This window comes from Adiantum capillus-veneris, chromosome 1 (assembly GCF_014529385.1).
Source record: "Adiantum capillus-veneris isolate H3 chromosome 1, ASM1452938v2, whole genome shotgun sequence".
NCBI classification, from domain to species: Eukaryota; Viridiplantae; Streptophyta; class Polypodiopsida; order Polypodiales; family Pteridaceae; genus Adiantum; species Adiantum capillus-veneris.
The window spans coordinates 74644937-74650764 of NC_140931.1; the positions used below are offsets into that span (position 1 = coordinate 74644937).

General features: G+C 39.5%; 1 pseudogene; it reads left to right on the plus strand.

Annotated features, from left to right (window-relative positions):
- Nucleotides 1-4448: 4448 nt before the first annotated feature.
- On the plus strand, nt 4449-5079 carry LOC147464980 (ras-related protein RABA4c-like; annotated as a pseudogene).
- Nucleotides 5080-5828: the final 749 nt, after the last annotated feature.

A 5828-nucleotide genomic window follows, 5' to 3' on the forward strand; every position in this document is an offset into this window, starting at 1 on the left:
CAGATCTACCAACCTACCTATTTAGAAATTATTATAACAATAACTTTGTTATGATGAGTCCTGAGGAGGTGGAACAAACCAAATACCAAGGATACTCCATAAGAGATTGGATATTGAATCAAGGACCAGAAACTAGTCCAAGAGAGGAACTCCACAAGAGATCCTTTGAGAGAAATGTTAAAAAACCAGAAACTACCTTATCACGAAGAAAATCGGGTTACACTAAAGCCAATCCACGGCTACATGAGTCACTATTTCCAATAGACTGGTTTGAAGACTCGGAACTAGGGCCAAATGCTAAGAGACCGGGAGTTGAACGAAATAGACGTGTTAGACCAGCTGATTTTCAAAAATGGATCAAAAAATACAGCGGATGTGGGGATCCATATGACCACTTAGCAAGATTCAAGCAAGTGCTAAGAGCAGAATGCATATTTGATTTCCATACTCACTTCGAGGTATTTGGAATGACATTAGAAGGGAAAGCACTGACATGGTTCAAAAACATTCCACCAAGGTCAATCATGGACTTAAATACATTAGCTCAAGGATTTGTCGATGCATGTTTCAAAACGGGGATCAAACATAATACTGTAGCTCAAATCTATAGCTTCAAGCAGAAACAAGGTGAGTCTGTTACGGATTGTGCAACTAGAATGAAACAATACATTGCAAGATGCCCAGAACTAGAAATACCTACAGAAGAAAGATTAGTATCATTGTTTCTAGAGGAATTGCTAAACAAAGAACTTCATGCTATATTGTATAGCAAGAAACATATGACCCTAGAAGAGTGTGTGTCAGATGCTATCAACTCAAGAGACAATTGTGATATTTTCAATGAAGAAGATTTCATTAAGGATAATCTAAGTGAGAAAACAACATCCACCAAACTAGCACAAGTGGAACTGCTGCTGCTGCAGCATCGTTTACAGCTATAGAAGACATGCTCAAAAGGATGAATAAAATGATGAATAACATGCAAAAGCCACCTATGAGGGGACAGGGCAAGGGACACCTCAACAAGGGCAGCCAATTAGGCCGCAAAAATGGTGTGCAATCAAGGGTAAATGAACCAACCATGAGACCAATGAGTGCTATTACTGACCAAAGTATGATGGGAATGTTCAATGCGTGCCTATGAGGCCACAAGGACGACCCATGTACAGATATCAGCCTAATATGGCCCCAGCTCAAAGACCATCGATGGGTATGGAAAGACCTCAACCCGTGTTGGGTCAACAACCTCCATATCCTGGACATAATGTAGTGCCTGTTTAGTACGTGCATTCAGAGGGATTCATAGATGAACAAGCACTAGTGCATGTTACACCCTATGCTGAGCCTAGTCCATCTACAGTAATGGTAGAAGGAGACTGGTATAATTCACAATTGGAACGGATATAATCTCTTTGTTATCCAATTCGTGTTTCAATTTTTCCAAATGTTTCACAATTAGCCTTGTTATCCCCACCTTCTCTAGAGTTTTCTGTAGATCATTCCATAAATATGGTCTGATTTTTAATAGTTCTCCTAAAGTAAGAGTGCATTGAATGGATGTAGACATGATTGAATGGATGTTGTCTACCTCTAGGGTCAATTCCGCTCTTTTTATCTTAGTGGTTTTACACACTATGGATTCATCTTCGTTATCTCCCAAGTAAGAGGGTAGTGCTTTCAGAGTCATTGGTTTAGACATTCCTGAAGTGTCAGAGCCGCAATCCCCATAGAAGGATTGTACATCCATGTCCATATCAGGAGGTAGATTGTCTAATCAAACTTCCTCTATAGGAGCCGACTTCAGAGTTAGGCTCCCATCATTAATCTCTCTAACTTTTTCTCGCAAGTGTCTTGGCCAATCTTCTTCTACGAACGAAATTCCATCTAAGGTATCTTCACTATCAGGCACTATGAGTTCTGGCTCTTCAGCTTCAAGGTGGGGTTCTACCACCACTTCAGATTTCTCTTTACATGCTCCTTCCACAAGCTCCTCTTGTTTTGCTATACTCTTGAGCTTTGGATTTTTGTTTTTCTAGCATCTCTTGAGTAATTCTTACCAGATTTTGATAAGCTTCAAGCTTAGTTGCTTCCATATCTGGAGAAGGATAGTTTTTTCAATTTTTTCCATGTTTTGGCATGCTTTAAGTCGAGCTTCCAAGGCTGCATTGATTGGCTCAAAAATTTTGTCTACCAAAATTGATCCTCTAGATTTCACTGTGGTTTCCTTGGTTTCACTTCCAGTTTCTTTCACTTTTTCCTAGAATAGTTTCTTGGCTTTCTCCTCAATTTCAGCCCTTTGTTTTTGTTTTCTCATCTCATACCTTTTGTTTCTGCTTCTCTTGGTCTTTTGAGAGGATATTTTAGTATTCTCCGAATCATCAGAGGAGTTATGTTTCTTTTTCTTAGCCTGGTCTCTGGTGATTACCTTGATTGGAACATTAGGTTCACTCACTGATGAGCTACTAGGTATCACTTGGACTACGTTCACTACTGTTTTACCCTTGTTTAAAGGATTTTTTGGACAATATTCAGGGAAGTGTCCTCTCTTTTTGCAACATTGTATACAAAAAGCTTCAACTGGCTCAATGTTCTTGTCAAGCTCTGGGAATTCATTTTTCCAGTGATCATCTGCACCACAATTATGACAGTTCCCAGTTCTTGGTTTAATCATGGGTCTTAACACCTTGATTAGCTATAAAGATAAAATTCCATTGACATATTTAGAATCCATAAACGACGCCTTTTTCCCCACGTTTAAGAGGCACGACTTCCATCCATAAACCATAAATATGATATGAGACTTAGTTTAAACTAACAAGTGATCTTGTGAAAAGTACACGACTAATTGGGTCTATAGCTTTCAGGACACGTAGATTTGGGTCATCCCAACTCTTGGCATAATGAATACCTTGTGATGGAGAGAGAGAGAGAGAGAGAGAGAGAGAGAGAGAGAGAGAGAGAGAGAGAGAGAGAGAGAGAGAGAGAGAGAGAGAGAGAGAGTAACAACTCAACTCAATGAAAATGTACAAGGAAACGATTTATAGCATGCTAATGCAAGCAACCTCACTGTGTGGATCATAAGTAGAAGGTAGTGACCTCACAACATAGTTCAAATGTAGGGAGCTAGCATAGGGATAGTTCCCACCTAATATTCCCCCCTTCAGCTCATATGTAAAGTTAACCTATGAGATGGGACAAAACGATAAAAAAATGATTTGAAAAATAGAAAGGAAAGTAGCAAGGGCTTTAAATGGTTCCAAGATGAACTCTATTAACATAATCTTAGTTTAAATTACCATGCATGTCTCAGATATTGAATAAAATCCAGCTTGGCTAAGAGGCATATGTACTAGGAGCTACAATAAACACTCCGATAGACTTGGAGCCCACACATACTCCTATAAAGGGTAATCCCATATAGAAAGAGCACAAAGTGTCTTTGGTTATATCTTTTATGCAAATGCTAAGGGAAATGCAATGGTGGTCTTATCACATGCAATGATTGCATGGACAGAGCCTAGATCCAAACTATGTGCTTATTTATAGTGCAAAGGAAAAACCACATTGAGGAAATATCTTTGGGTTTATTTGTGTTATGCATAAGAATTAAATGAAAGATGTACAAATCCCAAGAATCCTCTCTATCGAGTGAGTATTCTATGATTTGCATGCTTTTTTTGCAAAGAGGTCCTCTTCAAGTTGGGTTGAAACAAGTTGAGCATGATGTTGGTTTTAAAATATACCTTTAAATTTTATATTTGAAGGTGAGAAAAACTACAAAAATTAGTGTAATTCGGTGTAAAAAGCTTCAAATTTTATCAATTTAAAGTTTACTTTTGTTGTTTCACATACGTAGGTCTGGTAGTTTTCAAGCACTGGCTTGAACTGCCGTAAAGTGCGCACGCCGACGCGCGGTACTACAGAGAGAGAGCACGCGGCCCTTTGCTGCTCTTCCCCGTTCTTTGGCTACTGCAATTGCGGAACTGGTGCCCACTAGCTCTATCTTCTCTGTCTTCAGCTGTCACCCCATGCCCCTCCATAGACCTGCCAGAAGCGATTCTAGAGGAGTTAAAGCATCACTAATTACCCATAGGTTGGTTTTTCAGCTCCATGAAAGAAGACGTCTCCTGAGGCGCCTCTGGGCTAGGGACCCTCCACAGTAGATAATCGCCAGCTACACAGCAAGTCGATTTCTTTTTGGTGGCATTTTTATCATAAAATGGTTTTATTCAACCCCTTACGATAGCACTCATAAGAGTCATCAAGCATGTAGAGAGTGATGGTTAGCGTCATTGTTGATCCGCCATGGAGTTCATGGTTTTTGGACATGAATGTGTTGAAACTTGAAGCCTATGTAGCTAGTTCATGAACCCATGGATGCTTAATTGTTCTTGTGCAACAGATATAGAGTAGTAACAAGTGCATACAACACAGGTGCAGTTGGAGCTATGTAGGTATATGACATCACTAAAAGGCAACATTTGATCATATTGTTCGATGGCTAGAAGGCTTAGGAGTCATGCTGACAATAACATTGTGATTATGTTCGTTTGTAACAAGACTGATTTAAGCACCCTTAGGGCAGTTACGTCAGAGGATGCAAAGGAGTTTGCTGAGAAAGAAGGTTTGTTTTTTCTTGAGACATCAGCTTTGGAAGCTACTATTGTGGAAAGCGCATTCTTGATGGTGCTTTCAGAGATCTACAGGATAGTCAGTAAAAAGTATTTGATTGCGAATGAAGAACATGGCAATGGCAAGGCGTCTTTGTTAACAAGTACCAATATTGTCCTTCCAACCAAGGGCCAACAAGCTCAGGTTGCAAAGAAGGGTTGTTGTGGGACAGTGTGCGTGATTGTTGAGGAAAACAGTCGTTGTGTGTTGCAGCTATATCTCTGTACATTTGCTGACATTTTGAAGGGTTTTGCAGAGCAAAGCCCCTTGTTTTATATTGATTATGTCAACATAATCATGGAAACAATTTTTAAAAGAGGTTTGCTAACAGTCAAAGTCAAGGTATACCTCACTATTGTATCTAATTTAGTTCTAGCTTTATACAATCTGCAAATGGTGCAAAGTTAAGCATAATCTATATTAAGCTGTTTTGTTTGTAGCTTTTTATCATGAATAGACATTGGCACAAAAAATTGTGCCAATATTACTGGTCATACCTAGCTATCTAACTGCTACTTGGCATGGATATGGGTGGTTCTACTATTCCAGAAGCATGCATTTCCTTCTCATTTATGGCTTGCAAGGTGCCACATTGATGATGGGATTTTGAAGTCAAATATGTTCTTAATCTTAGATTTGAATCTAGTAAATTGTTTCTTATTTTTTCTATTTGGTGAGCATTGAAGGCTGACTTCTTCTGTTTGGTGAGATGCAAGCGCCAAAACTCTGTCAGAGAGAGAGAGAACGTGATAGAGATAAAGACAGAGAGATTTGCGAGAGAGAGTATGCCTATCGGTAGGAAAAAAGGCAAGGAGAAGTAGTCCAATAACGTTGATTTTCAATCATCTCAAGGTTAAGCTGAGGTAGGAGGACTATCGGCCTTTGTAGCCCTCGCACAAAAATGTACTTAGCTAAGTTTGCAAACTACTGGCATTTGTGTACGAGGGCTACAAAGGCCGATATTCCTCCTACCTCCAATGTCAAACCTAGCTAGCTAAGCAAAGACAAGACAATAGAAGCACATGATGTTGCCATACTTCACAATGTGGGAATAATAGGGGAAGGAATGATGGCTTCTTGTGACAAAATTACTCACCCTATAAGTAGAGGCAACAATCTTGCGCCCAAATCAAACCTAGTTGTGTCAATCAAGTAGA